The following is a 21033-nucleotide window of genomic DNA, read 5'->3' on the forward strand; positions in this document are numbered from 1 at the left end:
GAATGTAGAGCTCTGTTTTGACATTGGTCTTCTGTCAGTTGACTAGCAGGAGGCAGTCTAGCTGCACAATTATGACTGATTTTTTGCAGACCAGCTATGCAGCAGAACCTTATGGCAACATAAGAAATCTGTAACAAAGTTATTAAAAAACACATTGTTAAGATATCTTAGTTGTGCTCTCTTGATTTCTGTTGAGCCTATCTCAAAAGCCTTTAAAGTGCAATGGAAACATATTTTTGTTGCTGTGTGTGCATAAGGGGGATGGGGGAGGAACATGCAGATGTTTAATTCCCAAGCAGCATAGAGAGGCAGGGGAGATCGTAGGGGTTGCTAGGTGACCTCACTACATAAATATTCCACCCTCTCACAGGCAGTGCCCCGCCTTCTGTTGGTCCATATTGAAGACGGATAGGGTCATTCACTTTTATAGACTCTGCTATTGAATTAATCAGGGGGTTTCCAACCGTTTCCATCCTGCCTAGATAAAAAAAAAATGAAAACATTGCATCAGAAAAGGCTGGTGGGAGGAGATATAGGAGGACGGGCTCATTGTTATGGCTGGAATGGAATCAATAGAACAGAGTGAAATGTGTTGTTTCCATCTGTTTGGTACCATTCCATTGATTCCAATCCAGCCATTACAATGAGTTTGTCCTCTTATAGCTCCTCCCACCATCCTCTTCTACTGTGCATCACTTGCCAATCAATGATTTTAGACAGTATAAACTCGTCACTGTCTGTCTCTGATTATGAACAAGCAATTGTAAAATGTCAAATTGTGTGCATTACACCCACCCAGGAGCCAATTAAGTCCAAATATAGGGAATATGGGAATTATGTATCCCATAGCAGTGGAAAGCTGAGGGTGCTGTGGCACCCCCTGAAAAATCAAAAGAGAAAAAAATACAAAAATTGAAATAAAAGTTGGTACTGTGAGCCTTTACTAGTATTAACGGAACAATATAGACATCTGTAGCACAGGCAACAAACAAAAAAATCATAATCTCTGCTTTGGCAGGAATGGTAGTTGTATAATTTAAGGACAGTATCTTGCAGGATTCAGTAGTTGGAATAGTATGAGTTGGTTGTTTTTCTGTGATTGCCATTCTAATGGAATCCAGAAATGACAAAACCCTGTCCTCAAAACATTTACATCAAAAGGTGCAAAGTAATGGGCAAAGACACAAAACATCCACTTAAAATGTCATATTTTTCTTGATCAAATAACACGAGAGAAAAGTAAGTTTGATTCCCACAGGGGACCAGTACTATGAAAATGTATGCACTCCCTAATGTATGCACTCCCTCTGGATAACAGTGTCAACTAAAAAGGAATGAAGAGACGATTTAAGTTCACATAGAAATTAGTGCATTAGCAAAGTATTTCAAGAAAATGGAAAACATATCAAGCATGTATTTTTAAATTCCACAAGTATTACCAGATTGACTTTTGTACAGATAATTATTAGACTGAAGTTACAAATGCTGGTAAACACTCAAATACGTTTTAGTTTAAATGCATTAACAACAGTAGTGCAATGGGCCTTTACTAGCCCTGTATTAGAAGACAAATATAGACCTCTTCAGTGCAGGCATATTTTTTTCAACCGGCACCCCCAAACTACTGCATTATCCTGCATGTAAGAAGTCGTAGAGCTTCCCCTGATAGTGGATGTTTAAGGGAAACCAGATCCGTGTTATCTGCAGCCACCACCCATTGCATGCAGGTATCATATGTGCTGCAAACGAGATCGAGTTGCACCTACTGAGTGAGTTCGATTAAACTGAACCGCGGTGCACCGGTCTATGGTTGTGGCATAACGGCCAAAAGCAGTGAGGGAGGAGCGACACCTGGAGTGCCCTTCTCAAATCGAAGAGTATTCTGCGCCACTCGGTCATGTTGTCAACAAGGCAGCATGGTGCATTTTATTGTTCAGAAACATGCACCACTTTTCCATAAAATACATTGAACAAAAATATAAACCCAACATGTAAAGTGTTGGTCCCATGTTTCATGAGCTAAAATAAAATGATCCCAGAAAATGTCCATACACATAAAAAGCATATTGTTCTTGTGCACAAATTTGCATACATCCCTGTTAGTGAGCATTTCTCCTTTGCCAAGATAATCCATCCACCTAACAGGTGTGACATATCAAGAAGCTGATTAAACAGCATGATCATTACACAGGTAAACCTTTTGCTGGGGACAATACAAGGCCACTTTAAAATGTGCAGTTTTGTCACACAGGACAATGCCACAGATGTCTTAAGTTTTGAGGGAGCGTGCAATTGGCATGCTGACTGCAGGAATGTCCACCAGAGCTGTTGCCAGAGAATTGAATGTTCCTTTCTCTACCATAAGCCGCCTGCAACGTTGTTTTAGAGAGTTTGGCAGTACATCCACATGGCCTTACAACTACAGACCACGTGTAACTATGGCTTAAGCCCGGGAGGAAGCCCAGGTCCAAAACGAATGCAATCACTTTTCACCCAGCGCAAACTCCTCCCACCGGAGTAACACGGGCCAAATAATTGAATCCCCTCAATGTTTAGAGGTTGGCTCTGCTAGCCTTCACTCTGATTGGAGAAACTGGCTCCTAGACAGAGGGGGACCTTGAGTTACCGCGGACTGGCTGGCTGTCTGGCTGTAATGGGGGGCCTGGCCCCGGGCACTCAACCGTCAGAATTAGCTAATTGTTATACAATATAGCTAGGTAGCTAATTAAAGACGGTGGCAGTCTGGTTAAGGTAGGCTTGTATGGGGTTCTCTCCCCGCAAGTTTGCATGTGATTTTATACCTACGCGAATGCAGCACGGTTGCAGTAAAATTGGAACTTCAGCAGCGCGAGCTAGCCCAGCCCCCGCTAGCTGGCTAGCGAACGAGAATTTTCTAGCGGATCGGGGCTTCAGTCCGTAAGTAGCGACATCGAATTATAATGGTATGTTGTATGTTAGTTAGCGACTCTAACTATGTGGGTTATCTAGCGAGTTGCCAAACTGGCATGGAATTTGTGCTGCACTGTCATACAGCGCGAGCCACCGCTATCAGCCGTAGACGGTGTGCTAAACTAGCAAGCTAACATTAGCTACACTATAGTAACCCCTGTGTTTTGAGAGGCTAGTAAGACCACTGCAATTTGCTTGACGCAAGCTTTATCCTTTAGACCAGGGTTATTCCTCTCTTGTCCTACGAGGTTCGGAGCCTGATGGTTTTCTGTTCTATCTGCTAATGAATTGCGCCCACCTGATGTGTGGGTGGGGGGAAATAAGCAATGAAACTGGCTTCGATGTCCAGAGTTTAATATGAGGTCTTTAGATTATGCTTTCAACCCATAGAATCCAGCGTGTGTTACGTTTAGCAGCAGCATTGCTATTTTCATCTAGGCAGCTGCTAATTCGGGGATTGCGTGGATCTATATTTAGACACAAAGACCGATGGAGTCATGCTTTGTCTGCACAAATACATTTGATAAGCTCTGACTGCATGGCACATTACTGTGCATTGAGATGCGGTTTATTTTATGTACACTGTCATTGACTGCATGCATGAATTACACTTTTTTTTTAATGATGTGCCTTGAGTAGCAGACTGGGACAAGAATTCGGCCTGACATTTTATCCACATCACTGTGCGCGCTGCCAACTCAAGCCCCATACACACCCTACTTAGACACAGACATTAGTGCTGACACAACATCGGCACTACAGTGCCGCGTTTCTCAACCATTTCGGTACCAGTGACTGGCGAGACGTGGTCCTCGTTTTCATTCAACCAGCTCATGTTTAAAATAAATGTAAACACACCACTAGAGATACAGTTTAGCGCTGTGACTGTAACTCTGTTCTGGCCATTTTGTTTGTCACCCTGGTGTGTTGTCTGTCTCATCACACACTGCTTTTTCTTGTTCTCAGTCTCAGGGTATTGTTAACTGGTAATAGGCGGCGTTTGGCAGATAAAATAAATAGAAAAGCCGCAAAATAAAATTGGCACCGGCCAATTGTCCAGGAGAAGAAACAATTCCATAGCAAAATAATGCTTTTTAGCCTATTCATTGATGGAAATACATTTGACTGGTAATGCTTATCGGTCTATGGGTAATTTGCATAATTTAGTGGAATTATATTGTGGTGTGTGTGTGTGTATATACAGTATATTCATTATGTATCTTATTTATCACATGCGTACAGAGCCTTTAAGCGAAAAATCTGCATCAGCATCCCAAACAGCGAATGCATAAGCAACAAAAGGCAGGCTTCATCAGCGCGTCACACACCACTTTGCAATGAGCTGGAGGCAGTATGCATTTTGAAAACATATACTTAATTGTTTGAAACCTGAACATTTTACTACATATTATGAGGCATGTCTTACCTTGCTTCAAAGTAGCCTAGCCAAAATCAGACCATATCCATGGAGGCACTTATTTTATTAAAACGTTATTTCATTGTCCAGTAGCCAAAGGCCCAATCCTAGTCATATAGCAACCCATGCTAGTTTTTGTATATTAGACCTCCCCACTTTCTAAATGTCTTAACAGATATTTTCATATCTGTCAACATAAAACCGCTCGCAAGTGCGGTGCGCTTTTAACAAATGTGTTTTCCTGCTGCGTTTATAATGTGAAGAAATGAGTTCCAACATTTTCAGCTTAAAGTTTTGATCTGTTGCATCAGACTCATTATTTTTATTTTTGTTGTATATTGTCTATGCCCACTGGTTGAATGAATTTGGGATCTATCGTCCCACAGCTGTCCCAACGTCTGTTTGGAATAGTCTAGTTCTTTCGCGATAAACTGACCAATATAATAGGTAAACTTGTCTAATATGGTGGAAAGTAGATTGACATAGGCTAGTGATTTTGCTGTTGGTTACTCTTGTTGGCTGGGGAAAAAGTAAATGTGGACAGTTATTCAAAAATCTTAAAAGTTGGCATCAGAATTTGGTAAGAAGTACCACACATCGTTGCATCCTCGACTTGCATGTTCATATGAATAACCATAATCTAAATGTGGTTTCTATCATTCTGAGCACAGTGGGTGGATACCTTAATCAGTTTATGCACCCAATGCATTTCTCAAATGTCCAGTGAATTAAAATGCTGCAGGTCAAATGTCTGGCTCCATATTTAACTAACGGAAACCCTGCCTGTCTGCTTAAGCCTTATCGACATGAAAGGAAATTAGCGAAAATGTTCACCTTCCTATTCATCATCTCCAGCACCTCCCCAACATAAAAAAGGATAGAGGAAGAAGTGTTTCGGGTGACATCAGCCAAATACCAGACAATTAGTAGGCAATGCCTACTCATCATTGGTTAAAATCACATGATACACGTTGATGTCATTGGGAAACGTATCTTCCTCTCTCCTTTTTACTACAAAACATAGAGATGTTGGGGATGTGCTGGAGATGATGAATATGAAGTAGGAAAACGTTGACATTTCTCTCCCTAGATTTCTAACTCAAAATATAAAACCCACTGCTATAGTAGCCATGTTTTCATCCTGCAGTACATTTAATGTCCTAAACTAAACGTTGCAGTTGTAGGCTACTACCAATTAGACCTATAGCCCTATGTAGGGCTGGGCGATATGGCCTTAAAATCTTATCTACATGTTTTTGGGGGCGATTAACTTTCTGTCTACATTGTTGCACAAGTAAAGAACAATACACTGCATTTCAAACAGTCGGGAATAATCCAATTATAAATCAGGGGTTGTCAAATTACAGCTAGGTTAAATATAAGCCTTCAAACGTAAAACCCACTAATTATTTATCTTATAAAAACATAGTTTAACCTGCTTTTTTTGCAATAATTACTGACTTGGCTTTCAAGTCTATGAAAATGCAATTTTTTTTTTACTAATGTAACCAGAACCATGCACATCCACGACTAATAGCCAACTTTTTGTAGCAAGGCATTATAGAAAATTTAGCACAAGTCTCATAAGCAGTTGGCTTGTGCTTGAAAAATTGTTTATCGATTAGCAAAACAGAGAAATTGCTCAAAAATCTAAACACGCCCAAGGATCACCGGCCATGCCGTCTTTTTCAATATTTATTTTTTTCTCAATTTTCACCAGCCCACCCAACTAAAGATAGCCAATCCGCCCGGGCTCATTTAAAAGGAAAAATGCATTATTTTTTCATTTTTTTAAATCTCTTAGAGTCCCACACTTGCCCAGCTGCCAGGCTATGCATGCAGTAGCAAACGTGATTTGGCAGATAATCAAGGTAAGATTTGATGCAGCCCTGCTAAATTACACATTCCAACCAAGCTGATTTTCATATTTAAAATATGCATTTTGTCACACAGCTATCAGGATATTGCTTTGATATATGTTGCAGGTTATGTAGCTATGTTTAATCACACCTCATAACATTGAGAAAAGTATCTGTGTCAAGTCTAAAGGGGAGGAGTATTGGCCATATCTTAAATAATCCATGCCAAGTTTTATAACGGTCACATCATTTCCTAATCTAACCAATCGCGGAAGGAATCTATAACCAAATCACAGCATCACACTAAACCAGCACCAATTTAGATGCTGTAATGATACCAGTGTGCCTTCCCTTATCCAATCAGTGCGCAGCAGCAGTATACCGGTAGCTGTATTCCAATCACAGCTTTAGCCGGTACAGTATCGTCACTGCTGCTCAGCATTGAACAGTGCTCTGGCTAATGTAAATCCAAGGCTCCGATGCAGCACTGACCCTGCAAGGCTGCTCGCTAGGCTACCTCCCTCCCTCCCTCCCGTGATGTAGTACAGGACTGGAGCTAGAGAGCTGTTCCTGTCTGTACTTCTAAGATCCTTCTAGGCTGCTCAGCTTGCTACAATATCTGGCTAGGCTAACCTCCCTTCTTCTCGGCTGTTGTGCTAGTGGAGCAGGACTGGGGTTATAGGTCAATGGGCTGGAGCTGTGTCTACAGACTCTGTAGGGCAGTGTCTCAAGCAGGACACTGTCTGTATCCTGTAAGTCTCTGCTAGCTCAAGGCTGCCTGTAGGGGTCAAGTGGGTTTGAGTCAGGCTCAGTACGGTGGACCGACGCTGGGGGTAAATTTGACCTTGTTTGACTGGTGCGGCCTGGATGCGTTTCAAGCTGCGGTCAGGGAAGTGGAAAGGACAGTCTTTATGCTTTAAACAGGTGGCCTGGCCTACTTTCTGTACTGTAATACAGACTAACTCCTGTTATTCATCAAACAGTTGTATTTCATGCTTGTCTCTCTTGGTCTTAGGTATCAGCTTAACCCTCAAACTGAAATGAACACAGGCTATGATGAATCCTCTGAGGTAAGAACTTCTGCGTCATAATTATGTCAGACAGCCAAGTCCCTTAATGAATGACAGTGCAGGGCTACTGTAGTATTTATTGGTCTGTAAAGATGTCATAAGCTAATAATAGCTGCTGACATACAGTTGAAGTCGGAAGTTTACATACACTTAGGTTGGAGTCCATTAACTTGTTTTTCAACCACTCCACAAATGTCTTAACAAACTATATTTTTGCTTATCGGTTAGGACATCTACATTGTGCATGACACAAGCAATTTTTCCAACAATTGTTTACAGACAGATTATTTCACTTATATCACTTATGTATTCACACTGTATCACATTTCCAGCTGGTTAGGTGTTTACATACACACTAAGTTGACTGTGCCTTTAAACTACTTGGAAAATTCCAGAAAATTAAGTGTTTGCTTTAGAAGCTTCTGGTTTGCTAATTGACATCATTCGAGTCAATTGGAGGTGTACCTGTGGATGTATTTCAAGGGCCTACCTTCAAACTCAGTGCATCATGGGAAAATCAAAATAAATCAGCCAAGACCTCAGGGGGAAAAAATGTAGACCTCCACAAGTCTGGTTCATCCTTGGGAGCAATTTCCAAACGCCTGAAGGTACCACGTTCATCTGTACAATAGTACGTAAGTATAAACACCATGGGACCATGCAGCCGTCAGACCACTCAGGAAGGAGATGCATTCTGTCTCCTAGAGATGAACGTACTTTGGTGCGAAATGTGCAAATCAAACCCAGAACAACAGCAAAGGACCTTGTGAAGATGCTGGAGGAAACGGGTACAAAAGTATCTATATCCGCAGTAAAACGAGTCCCATATCGACATAACCTGAAAAGCCGCTCAGCAAGGAAGAAGCCACTGCTCCAAAACAGCCATAAAAAAAAGCCGAACTACGGTTTGCAACTGCACATGGGGACAAAGATTGTACTTTTTGGAGAATTGTCCTCTGGTCTGATGAAACAAAAATTGAACGGGTCGGCCATAATGACCATTGTTATGTTTGGAGGAAAAAGGATGAGGCTTGTAAGTCGAAGAACACCATCCCAACCGTGAAGCACGGGGGTGGCAGCATCATCTTGTGGGGGTGCTTTGCTGCAGGAGGGACTGGTGCACTTCACAAAATAGATGGCATCATGGAGCAGGAAAATGATGTGAATATATTGTAGCAACATCTCAAGACATCAGTCAGGAAGTTAATGCTTGGTCGCAAATGGGTCTTACAAATGGACAATAACCCCAAGCATACTTCCAAAGTTGTGGCAAAATGTCTTAAGGACAACTAAGTCGAGGTATTTGAGTGGCCATCACAAAGCCCTGACCTTAATCCTAAAGATCATTTTTGGCTAGAACAGAAAAAGTGTGTGCGAGCAAGGAGGCCTACAAAGCTGACTCAGTTACAGCAGCTCTGTCAGGAGGAATGGGCCAAAATTCACCCAACTTATTGTGGAAGCTTGTGGAAGGTTAGACCAAAGTTAAACAATTTAAAGGCGATGCTAACAATCAATTAGTATTTGGATGTGAACTTCTGACCCCCTGGGAATGTGATGAAAGAAATTAAAGCTGAAATAAATAATTCTCTCTACTTTTATTCTAACATTTCACATTCTTAAAATAAAGTGGTGAGCCTAACTAACTAGGATTACATGTCAGGAATTGTGAAAAACTGAGTTTAAATGTATTTGGCTAAGGTGTATGTAAAATTCCAACTTCAACTGTACATGCTGAGAAACCTGCTCTAAATTATGGTTAAGGTTTCTTAGTATTGTGTTGTCCGACCCCAAATCTCTACTTACATTTTAGCTGCATTTACAGATGCTTCTTGAATATGTCTTTTGGCAAGTCTCAACATACAGTATTCACATGTGCAGTCAATATATCATGTCTAAAACATTGAATTAACATTTGCCTTTCTTAGAGAAGACTGCAAGTCACTGCCAGTCAGACAAAAGGGGATCAGCAACGAAACGGCTCACCATTCCTTCCCTTCCTTCCTGGAAGAAACACCACACTGTCACCCTAAAGAGCAAATGGAAAAATGAAATCTGTATATTTTAGTTTCATATTTTTTTTGTTAATATGTCTAACTTTTTTTTTTTTTTTTTTTTGGTGTGTAGGGGTATAGATGAGATCATGATGACTCTGAAGTTTCATACCTTCTCTCTCTTATCTGTGATTTATTAACATGTTCGATATACAGTAGCCTGTAAGGGACTCTAAGCCTTGACGATATGTTTTGTACTTCGGGAAGGAGAGGAAAAGACTCAGGAATGTAGTAATAACACCGATACCTGGCCCACTTGAGCAGAGTCTCCTACATCTGAGACCTAGCCTGGTCCCGAGATCTGTTTGTGCTGTCTTCCGTGACATCGGCAAGATGGCACAAACCGATTTGGAACCAGGCGAGCAGAGGCCCAACATCTGCGTTTTCAAACTCTACCGGTGGCCCCTTTTTTGGGGGGGCTGAGTACAGTAACTGACAGGCAGCAGCATGTCATCCACTCTTCCACAGAACACAGTTGAAACAGCTGCTGTATCCTCCATGCATGTTTTAACACTCATTCAGTTCTATCTGCTCTGTTCACCTCACACACTCATCAGCATTGATCTCTGCTTAACACCGTGTGTAGTTAGGCCTAGACTTATATCCTTGTCTGTACAAACACACTTAAAAAATCTAATCAAATGTTTATTTTTGACATGCTTCATGAACTACAGGTGTAGACTAACAGTGACATTCTTTAAGAGTCTTTTTCGAAACAATTCAGAGTTTAAATCTTGAACGGGAGTGGTTCCACCTCGACGCATAACCATTCAAACATTGGGTTCGGTATTTTACCTCAGATAGTCCTAATCCTTCAGCTCTTTAGGTGATTCACACCCTTCAGCTCTCAAAAATCCTCTGCTCATTCTCAAAACTCAAATATTTACATACTCTAAAGTATTTACTGAGGCTAAGAGTCCCCCCCTTTTCCATTTTTAGATTACTAAATGCTTGGTAGTTCATTCTTTTTTGTTTTGAAATGTTTTATTTTTATGTAGTATTTTAAGTTTTGAATGTTTACGTTGCAAACTAGTATAAAACCACGTGTAGACACAGTCATGTACGCTGTGATGTATAGAAGTAGCTATAGTAGAAATGCATTGTTTCCTTGTGGTAAGTGAGTGAGATGCTGCCACGGAACTGAGACACTGATGATTGGTGCTATTTTGGACTTTAATCTGCTCCTTGGAAAGGTAGCTGAGATGGGTTTTATTTTTTACTTTCATGTTCTGATTAAGGAAGGGGTTGGTTCTTTGACGTCTGGTTGTTGTAACTCGGTCTGGATTGGCTTTGTTTTTTCCCTTGTCGTTTTCTGTGCGGCTTTCTCATTGGACTTAAGGAAAATATCAACTTCTTTCATGGTAATGTTTTACTAAAGGGGGGGGGATTTAGGTGAGAATATTTATGAGGATACACCATGTTGATCGGAGCAATCACAAAACTGCAATCGTTAACACTAGTTACCCTTTAAAACTGAGATGTGCAATCAAAGGGATACGTTGTATCCAGTAGTACCCAGCACAAGTCACTTTTTTAGAAAATGTTTACGTTTTTTGTGTCTGTCAATCAGAACATAAAATCTTGAAACCAAGAGTGCATTTTTCCCCCTAACGTGTTTGTTTAACAGATCTCCTAAGCGATTTTGCACACTTGTGAGTAATGAAATTGTCACGTATAGAAGACGCCACAGAATGTTAATGTCAGATATCCTCTTCAAGTTGGTTAGCATAAGTAAACACTGAAACGTAAAGGTTATTTTTAGAAAATGGCACTTGAGAGAACTTGATAGTTAAATTATAAAACGAAAGAACACACTTTAATGTGTGTCAAGGCCCAGCCTGTTGGGGTTTGGGTTCAGGGTTTCAACTTTTCTTCACCAGCTTGATATGACTAAATGCTATAGTGAGTCATGTGTGATTATATAATGTTAGTTAACATGAGTCTGGAATCACATGATGCATATAATCTTGTTTTTGAAAACCATTTTCAGGGCACACATGTATCATAAAGTGATCTCCGTTTTAAAAATGTATATATTTTTCATTGTCTTTGAATTATTTAGTAAATGAATTGTTGACTGAACCTTTTTATTAAACAACTAAATCCCCAAAGTTTTTTAATTTTAGCAACAACAAAAATTGACAACTAGGGTTAAGGGCCTTGCTCAAGGGCACATTGACAGATTTTTATCCTAGTTGTCTCGGGGATTCAAACCAGCAACCTTTCAGTTACTGGCCCAATGCGCTTAACCACTAGGCTATCTGCCACCCTAGCTAGAGATTTAAAACATCAAAGTTATGTCAGTATTTGCAGTTTTGTTTTTGCTTCCCTTTTTTATATTGTTAAATATTCTAATTAATATAATAATAACCAACTTGAAAGCCCACTTTACTTGTCTTTTGTCTTCCATTCTCCCTCGATATTGGGACCTATTGAACCAGCATGTTCTGGTCTTGTTAATTGCGTGCTCTCTTTTCGTCATTGTGGTTTTTGTTTTGTGAGAAAAAAAATATATATCCTCTTGCAATTCTTTCCTCATAGACTACTTAATATGAATGCTGTTTTGTACATAGCAAAGTGAATAGCGTAGGCAGGATGTGTTGCGTGAGGTATTCAGTATTTACCACTACGGTTGAAAAAAAAAATATATATATATATATATATATATACAGTATGCCAGCTTTGGAAAAATGATTATAACGATGCGCTTAACTTACAGTATCCCATGTACTTTACTTTGGCAATTTTAGAAGTAGTGCAATAAATATGCAAGCTTGTAATTTTGTGTTTTATCTGTTGATGTGTGTGTGGCGTCTTCTTTCCAGTGCTATAGGAAACTTGTGCTTTGTCAGAGTCTTGGAATACAGTTTCAAAAAGTCATGTGATTTTTTTTTTTCAAGTTGAGGTTTTTAACCATTAGTGGCAGAGAGCCAAGTATCCAGAGAGCAGATCCAAAGTGTGGTTGTACAGTTCCTATGGCTTCCAAGCGGATATTCCTTACAACGTAGTTGCGCCACGGCAAAATCATTAGTAACGGCAAATAAATATGTAACTTGGAAAAATATTTCTGCCGAAGCACTCTTTGAAGATGCTAGAGCAGTCCACATTTTTTTCCCCCCTCTGAAACCAAAACGAGTAACAAAGTACCACAGTTGTATTTTTAAAAAAAATTCAGCGGGAACCCCATTTCCCCATATTTTTTTCCCGCCAATTCTCACGAGCCCGTCCCAAATCTAATGACACAACCTTTAAACTCTGTAAATGTAGATTTTTTTTTTTTTTACATAAATAAACTAATGAATTTAATCTTAAGAAATATATTGGTTTATTTAAGAAAATAAAGCCATACATTTACTCAATAGAATAGTATTGTTTTAGATTAACTTTCTCAAATGTTTTGTCCCCTATAATAACCTGTACTCTTTTTTTGGGTACAAAAATGTATTTGGCGACCCCACTGCAGACCCCAGTAGATGTCGCGACCCCAACTTTGATTACCACTGGAATAGTTCACCTATTTACATAGTTTGTTGTGTGTTCTGTGGGAGTGAACTATTCCTGTTGTGGAGCATTCAAGTGTGGGAAACATGCATTATGACAAGCAGTTTCCCTTTGTTAGAGGGGGAATCCCAACTTTCCACAACCTACTTTATTTCAACTCCTAAAATATGTGCGAACAGCACCATTTTAAACCCAGAGTTTTTAGCAGCACAATAATACTTTTTTTTACCTAGGCAAGTCAGTTAAGAACAAATTCTTATTTTCAATGACTGCCTAGGAACAGTGGGCCTGTTCAGGGGCAGAACAACCTTGTCAGCACCTTCCGTTTACTAGTCCAACGCTCTAACCACTAGGCTACCCTGCCCAAACTTCAGAAGTAACCGATCTGTTAGGCTACTTGTTTCTGTCTGTCCATCAATGTCACGTTACTGCTCCACAATTCGCCATGAGGGGGGAGGGGCTAAATGTTGACATTAAGTGATTTCTGTGAGAAGTACAGGCAGTCTTACCCTGTTTGGTGAGTTACCCTAACGGGTAGGCCTACATAATATTCACTGTTTATATGCAATTTTTTGGGAATGTAAAATTCATCAATAGGATAATAAATAATTAAAATAACATTTGGGATCTGACTAATGATTAGCCCAATAGGCAACCCCATGCTTCAGACTATTTATTTGCACTTTCCTGCATCAGTTGGGCTACAAGTGATGTTTATTGATAGTACCTGATAATCATTTTGGGGTATAATGTTCTTAAGTTGCCAGAACCGAGCTTCTCAGTCCTACATAAAAATGAACTGACCCCCAAAACAAGGGGGTGGGAACACCCTTTCAACCCCCCCCCGCTACAGTACACATTTTTCCAGAGGAGAAACTGCGTTGTTGGATGAACATCTACCCCCCAAAAATACTTTTTCACCAACACAGGCAAACACTAAGCTCTATGACGTTTTAAAGTACAGTAGCTGTCCTTAAACGGCAAACACAGCCGGGGATGATTACTATCATGGATAAATCAAAGAATATTGCAGATTTGTGCATGATGGAAAGCAGTGTTTAATTTACCCACAGAAGAACACCACATCCCTCTTTAATTCAATACTGAGGTCAGTTTTACCCACTGAGATGCCGTAGAAATGCCTTATTAGCCGTTCTCAGAGATTCAGGTTCATCTCTATGGAGTTTCATTCTGGGAAAGTGGAAATGCAGTCAAGGGGAATCTGAATCAAACTAAGATTTGGTGAACGATGGCATTTTAACTGAAGAGGCATGTGATCTTAAGATTGAGAAACTTCCCTCTATGTTCTTGTGTGTATTGTTGTGTAACTGGTGTGTGAGTTTTGTGGGCTTAGAAACGGTCTTCCCACTGCAGGATTTGGGCTGTTGGGGTCATGCATGCAAAGCCCATTATTCCCTGACATCTGTGTGGCAGGAGGCTCTGGTCAGACAGAGCTGAGCCACTACTGAGTCCTGGCTCCCTGGTGCTGTCTGTCTTTGTTTCGGTGACCAGCTCATTCTAATCTCATCAGCAGCTCCACCTTCCAAACACCACTTTTCATTCATTTTAATTTTCATTCCCTCTTCCTCACTTTCCCTCCTCCTTATTCTCTCTCTCTCTCCATCTCTCCCCCTCTTGTCTTCGCCTCCTCTTTCTCGCCATGCCTCCCCCTCTATCTACCCCGCTCTCTTTTCCTCTCCGCCCCCCCCCCCCTACCCCGTCTCTTTTTTTTCTCTTTCTTTCGCAAAACAATACCAAGGATTCCAAGTTTGCATTACATTTTGTCTATCAGACGATTGTGTATTAATAACATTCAATTTATAGTTGTATGTATTTGACCTCTTTTCTTTGTAATTACTGTAGTCTCAGTCTGTGTGGCGCCTTCCAAGCCCGTCTTTAAATCATATTCTGGCATTGGAGCGGTGAACGGGTGAAGGCTAAAGCACTGTTGTGTACTGTACTCCTTAGCTAAACAGCAGCATGGGAAATTATGGTCCACTTGGAGTCTGGGACCAGCTCTTTCATAGAATCCTTTCATTAGCTAGCTACCCGAGACCCAGAACGTTTAAGCCTTCCTAAGGAAAAACATGCATTCCAGACACACACGCACACACAGACTCAGGGGGAAAAGGACATGTCTATTTCCTAACCTACAGTATCACATCAATGATCCATGACCTTTCAGCTTTTTAATGGAATTATAGGCTTCTGTTTCCTTTAATGGGTTTCAGTGCTATGCATCACAGTGCATGAGTGTCTATGGCAACACACGATCTCAGTCACTTACTGTTATTCAATACAAAAAGGACAGGATCAGGAAATACCTCAGAAGCAGGCTGTAGAACTGCCATGAAACCAAATATGATTTATCTTGTTAAATCCCTCTATTTGAATTTGAAGTTGTACAAAGACATTGCTCAGGCGAGTATGCAGTATTTTTGGCTAAGATGGTTGACCATATTACACTTCAGGAGTGACACAAGATGACTTCAGAAGATACCGATCTGTCCGGCTACTTGCTTCTGGCTGTCCATCAATGTCAATTACTGTATGTGTAGCGGACATGAATCGTTCATGGTCTCGTGATGGGTAGCCCCGCCTGCGACTTCGAAGTCGGTGTCGACCCTCAGCCCATTAGGGAAATTCCTCTTGGTCTAATGGTCAAGACATTGGTTTCTCCCATGGTAGACCCGGGGTCATATCCTGGCCCTTACGTATGCATTTCCATTGGCTTGGAGTGGACCTATAGTATCTGTTGCGATAGGTGACGATGATTACATGCTCCTGCAGGAACAAGATGTCTGTGCACTGACGACACAACAACCTCTAGTGCTAAAGGTTTATATGTGCCTGAAGATTTCGTCAAAGGGGACCCTGCCCTCTCATGATAAGCTCTGGATTTGTTTAGGCATCTGATATGGAAGAGACCTTGAGGGGTTTTGGTTGGCTCAAATCCAATTTTATTTGTCAAATGCGGCGAAATACAAGAGGTGCAGACCTTACCGTGAAATGCTTACTTAGAATGCAGTTCAAGAAATAGAGTTAAGAAAATATTTACTAAATAAACTAAAGTAACAAGAAAATTACACAACGATAAAGAGTATATACAGGTGGTACTGGTACAATGTGCAACAGCGAGTAGCAGCAGGGTTAAAAACAATGACCCCCCTCCCCCAGATGTAAATTGTCCGGGTGGCAATTTGATTAATTGTTCAGCAGTCTTATGGCTTAGGGGTAGAAGCAGTTAATGAGCGTTTTGGTCATAGATTTGGCGCTCTGGTACTGCTTGCTGTGCAGTAATAGAGAGAAAAGTCTGTGACTTGGGTGGCTGGAGTCTTTGGCAATTTCTTGGACCGTCCTCTGACACTGCCTAGTATATAAGTCCTGGATGTCAGGAAGCTTGGCCCCAGTGATGTACTGGGCTGTAAGCACTACCCTTTGTAGCGCCTTGCGGTCAGATGCCGAGCTGTTGCCATACCAGGCGGTGAGGCAACCAGTCAGAATGATCTCGATGGTGGAGCTGTATAACTTTTTGAGGATCTGGGGACCCATGATAAATCTTTTCAGTCTCCTGAGGGTGAATAGGTGTCATGCCCGCAACTGTCTTGGTGTGTTTGGACCATGATGGTTTGTTGGTGATGTGGACACCAAGGAACTTGAAACTCTCAACCCACTCGACTTCAGCCCTGTTGATGTTCTTATAGTCCATGATCAGCTCCTTTGTCTTGCTCACATTGAGGGAGAGGCTGTTGTCCTGGCACCACACTGCCAGGTCTCTGACCTCTTCCCTATAGGCTGTCTCATTGTTGTCGGTGATCAGGCCTACCACTATTGTCCCATCAGCTAACTTAAGGGTGGTGTTGGAGGTGTGCTTGGCCACGCAGTTGCGGGTGAACAGGGAGTACAGGAGGGGACTAAGCACGCACCTCTGAGGGGCCCCAGTGTTGAGGATCAACGTGACAGACAGTGGCGACCCGTTATTCAGGGGCTTGCCTGTTTTGCATGTTATTTTGGCATTAATCCGTGTCACATTCGTTTGCAAACAATGTAAAAAATATATACATATATATAGATCATTAAGTTAATAAAGCCGCATACAAACATGGTCTCTTTGTTTTCTTGAGTAAGGCAGCTCCAAAATGCAGATGTTTCAGCCTAGCTCAGTGCTTTCTGCGGTGGTGGTGCAAGCCAGCAGAAAATACGGAGCGTTGCGTCGTGATTGGCTCAGTGTTCTGTCACTCATGGGCAGGGTAAATTCTACCCCCTTGGGTGCTGCAAGAGTTACATTAGAAGTGCACATCCAAGAAGGCTCAAGGTCATTGGCCATAGATTAAATGACGTTGAAAACCACATATGTACAGTATATTTGATTTGGACTGATCATGTCAACATCATATTTTCAAAATCTTAGCTTGCAGTCATCATCATGAATCAAGTCGACAATCTACTGGCAAATCCTTTTTAATCCTTGTCATATGAAGAGGAAATATAGAAGAGAACTTATCGGTGCTCATCAGCCATTGGGCATAAACATTACACAAGTTGGAAATCGCAAATTCAACAATGAGGGGTTTGGATAGAATCAGTGACCGTGGCTAACTGCAAGCATCGCAAAGCAATCACTAGCCTGCTATTGTGAGGTCCCAAATCTGGGGTTAAGGGGCCCTTTTCCAGGTTTAAAATAATCAACATTCAACGTTAGCCATGCTCTCAATAAAGCATGATTTGTGCCCCGCTCAAAACAACTTAACTCGGAACTGCGAAAACTTGACTTCCCAGTTGTCTTGAACTCACTCACTGAAGTCGGGAATAAACAAGCTGACTGGGGAAAATACATTTTGAACGGTCATCAAACCCGGAATTGTAAATCCGGTCTCTTTCTAGAGCTATGACCTGAAGATCAATGACGTCATCATGATTCAACCTTGTTTTTTCCGAGTTCCCAGTTGTTTTGAAAACACCATGAAATCCAGAGAATTCCAGACTTTGACACAATTTGCCCTCAAAGGACCACCTTCCTGTTCAAGTGAGTACAGCACAATAAGGTGAGTCCAAAAATGTATTGTATGCTGCTGCATAAATTATGTAATATGCCAGGGAGATATGTGTACTGTAGCTAAGAAAGTAATACTAAGTGTATGTTGTAAGATGTTAGTAGCCCATTTGCCTCACCCTAATAATTTGGTCTATCTACCCCTCTTAATTTTGCCTACTAATCTGACTTGGTGGTGTACTTGTAGCCTATAACCTGTTTTAGAGAAATGTAGTAATTGAAAATTGTGAGAGCTTTCATTGTCTGCTTATATGCCCCCTTTATTTATCCTATGGTTCTGACTTGGTGTATTGCCTCTTATCCGCTTGTCGTCCACTTATGCCATAGTTGGTACATTTCAATTGTCAGCAGAAACCACATTTGTTTAAGCAAGTCAGCCACATCAGCTATGTTTTTTTTAAAAGGCAGTAAATGAGGCTGAAAGAACTGTTTCGCTGCCAAACAAGACTCCGCTGATAACCAGGTGTAGCAGTGGTAATATGTTGGGACAGCTTTATGTAGGTCCTAACAGTTTGAGGGCAACGTTTGTCACCGGTATAGTGCAATTAATGTATTGTTTAGTGTTGTGTAGTGACTTTGCAGGCCTGCACCACCAAGATTTACATGCTAAAATCGCCACTGGTGACAGATGTGTTGTTGCCTACCCTTAACACCTGGAAGTCCAGGATCCAGTTGCAGAGGGAGGTGTTTAGCCCTAGTTGGTAGGGTGTCTACTGTAACACTTTGCGTACACTGCTGCTTTTATTTATGTAATGTAGTAATTACTGTTACTGTACTAGATCTCCCATCAAAATGTATAATTTAAAATATAAAGGTGTAGTTGTATGTCCATTGAAGTTACATAAATTAGGCCTGACTAGGCCTCCTGAGTGGCACAGCGGTCTAAGGCACTGCATTGCGGTGCTGAGGCATCACTACAGCCTCGGATTTGATCCCAGCCTGTGTCACAGCCACCGGCCGTGACCGGGAGAACCATGAGGCAGCACACAATTGCTCCAGGGTCATCCGGGTTCGGTGAGGGTTTGGCCGACAGGAATGTCCTTGTCTCATTGTGTTCTAGCGACCTCTTGTGGCGGGCCGGGTGCCTGCAAGCTGACTATGGTCATCAGTTGGACAGTGTTTCCTCTGACATGTTGGTGCGGCTGGCTTCCGGGTTAAGTGAGCAGTGTGTCAAGAAGCAGTGCGGCTTGGCAGGGTTGTGTTTAGGAGGACACATGGCTCTCGACCTTCACCTCTCCCGAGTCCATAGGGGAGTTGCAGCGACTGTAACTAGACAAGACTGTAACTACCAATTGGATACCACAAAATTCTGGGGAAAAAGATCATCCTTGAGATTTCTACAACTTGATTGAAATCCACCTGTTGTAAATTCAATTTATTGGACATGATTTGGAAAGGCACACACCTGTCTATATAAGTTCCCACAGTTGACAGTGCATGTCAAAGTAAAAACCAAGCCATGAGGTCGAAGGAGTTGTCCGTAGAGACAGGATTGTGTTGATGCACAGATTTGGGGAAGGTTACCAATCAAATTCTGCAGCTTTGAATGTCCCCAAGAGCACAGTGGCCTCCATTATTCTTAAATGGAAGAAGTTTGGAACCACCAAGGCTCTTCCTGGAGCTGGCTGCCCGGCTAAACTAAGCTATCGGGGGAGAAGGGCCTTGGGCAGGGAGGTGACCAAAAACCCAATGGTCACTCTAACAGAGCTTCAGACTTACTCTGTGGAGATGGTTGTCCTTCCGGAAGGCTCTCCCATCTCTGCAGCACTCCACCAATCAGGCCTTTATGGTAGAGTGGCCAGACGGAAGACACTCCTCAGTAAAAGGCACATAACAGACCACTTGGAGTTTGCCAAAAGACACCTAAAGGACTCTCAGAAACAAGATTCTCTGGTTTGATGAAACCAAGACTCTTTGGCCTGAATGCCAAGCCTCACATCTGGAGGAAACTTGGCACCATCCCTACGGTGAAGCATGGTGGTGGCAGCATCCTGCTGTAGGGATGTTTTTCAGCGGCAGGGACTGGGAGACTAGTCAAGATCAAGGGAAAGATTAACGGAGCAAAGTATATAGAGAAATCTTTGATAAAAATCTGCTCCAGAGCGCCCAGGACCTCAAACTGGGGCGAAGGTTCACCTTAGAACAGGACAACGACCATAAGCACACAGCCAAAACAATGTAGGAGTGGCCTGGATAGATAGGTCTATCATAAATTAGAAAGAAGTCTCAAGTTATATTAATCGTATGTACGGGATACACATGGTATACACACCATCCAACGAAAGGTTTACTTGCAGGTTCCTTCTCGACAATGCAACAACAATAAGAACAAGGTAAAGGGCCCAGAATGAAATAAACATTTTAGCATAAGTATAATACAGGAAGGGGGGCAAGTGTTTTAAATTGTGCAGTATTTAGCAATCATAATAAGAGTCCGGTAGCAACAGTTGTGATGTGTGTGTGTAGCATGAATGTATATACTGTCTGTGTGGGGTGTGTGTGTGCGTGCGCACTAGCGAGTGAGTGCATGTGTGCTAAGATGCAGGTGGTCAGTTCAAGTGTTCAGCAGTCTAATGGCTTGTAGATAGAAACGGTCTCTGAGCCTGTTAGTATCAGACCTCATGCTCCGATACCATCTGCACGACGGTAAGGGAGTGAACAGCTCGTGGCTGTGGTGTGTGTGTGTGTGTGTGTGTGTGTGTGTGTGTGTGGGGGGGGGGTTCTTGATGATGCTGTGGGCCTTCCTGAGGCACCGTTTTGAGTAGTGGGAGCACGGTCCCAGTGATGTACTGGTCCATTTTCACCACTCGCTGGAGGGCCTTGTGGTCGTGGAAGTAGCAATTCCCGTATCAGGCCGTAATGCAACCGATCAGGACTCTCTCAATGGTGCAGCAGTAGTGTTTGGAGTGTACCGGAGTGGCATGCCAAATTTCTTTGGACGCCTTTGGATGTAGAGACACTGTCGTGCCCTCTTGACAATAATGACGGTGTTGTTGGTCCATGTCAAGTCCTCGTGATGTGGACACAGGAACTTTAAAACTGCTCTGTCAATCAAATGTATTTACAAAGCCCTTTTTACATCAGCTGATGTCACAAAGTGCTTGTACAGAAACCCAGCCTAAAACCCCAAACA

General features: G+C 41.8%; 1 long non-coding RNA gene across 1 annotated transcript; it reads left to right on the forward strand.

Annotated features, from left to right (window-relative positions):
- Nucleotides 1-2547: 2547 nt before the first annotated feature.
- LOC110523901 (uncharacterized) lies at nucleotides 2548-12126 on the forward strand. Its single transcript, XR_002473505.3, has 3 exons — nucleotides 2548-2916; nucleotides 7241-7295; nucleotides 9221-12126. It is a non-coding gene; the product is annotated as an uncharacterized LOC110523901 (long non-coding RNA).
- The last annotated feature ends 8907 nt before the right edge of the window (nucleotides 12127-21033 follow it).

This window comes from Oncorhynchus mykiss, chromosome 5, assembly GCF_057628025.1.
Source record: "Oncorhynchus mykiss isolate SJ-2025 chromosome 5, ASM5762802v1, whole genome shotgun sequence".
Classification (NCBI taxonomy): Eukaryota; Metazoa; Chordata; class Actinopteri; order Salmoniformes; family Salmonidae; genus Oncorhynchus; species Oncorhynchus mykiss.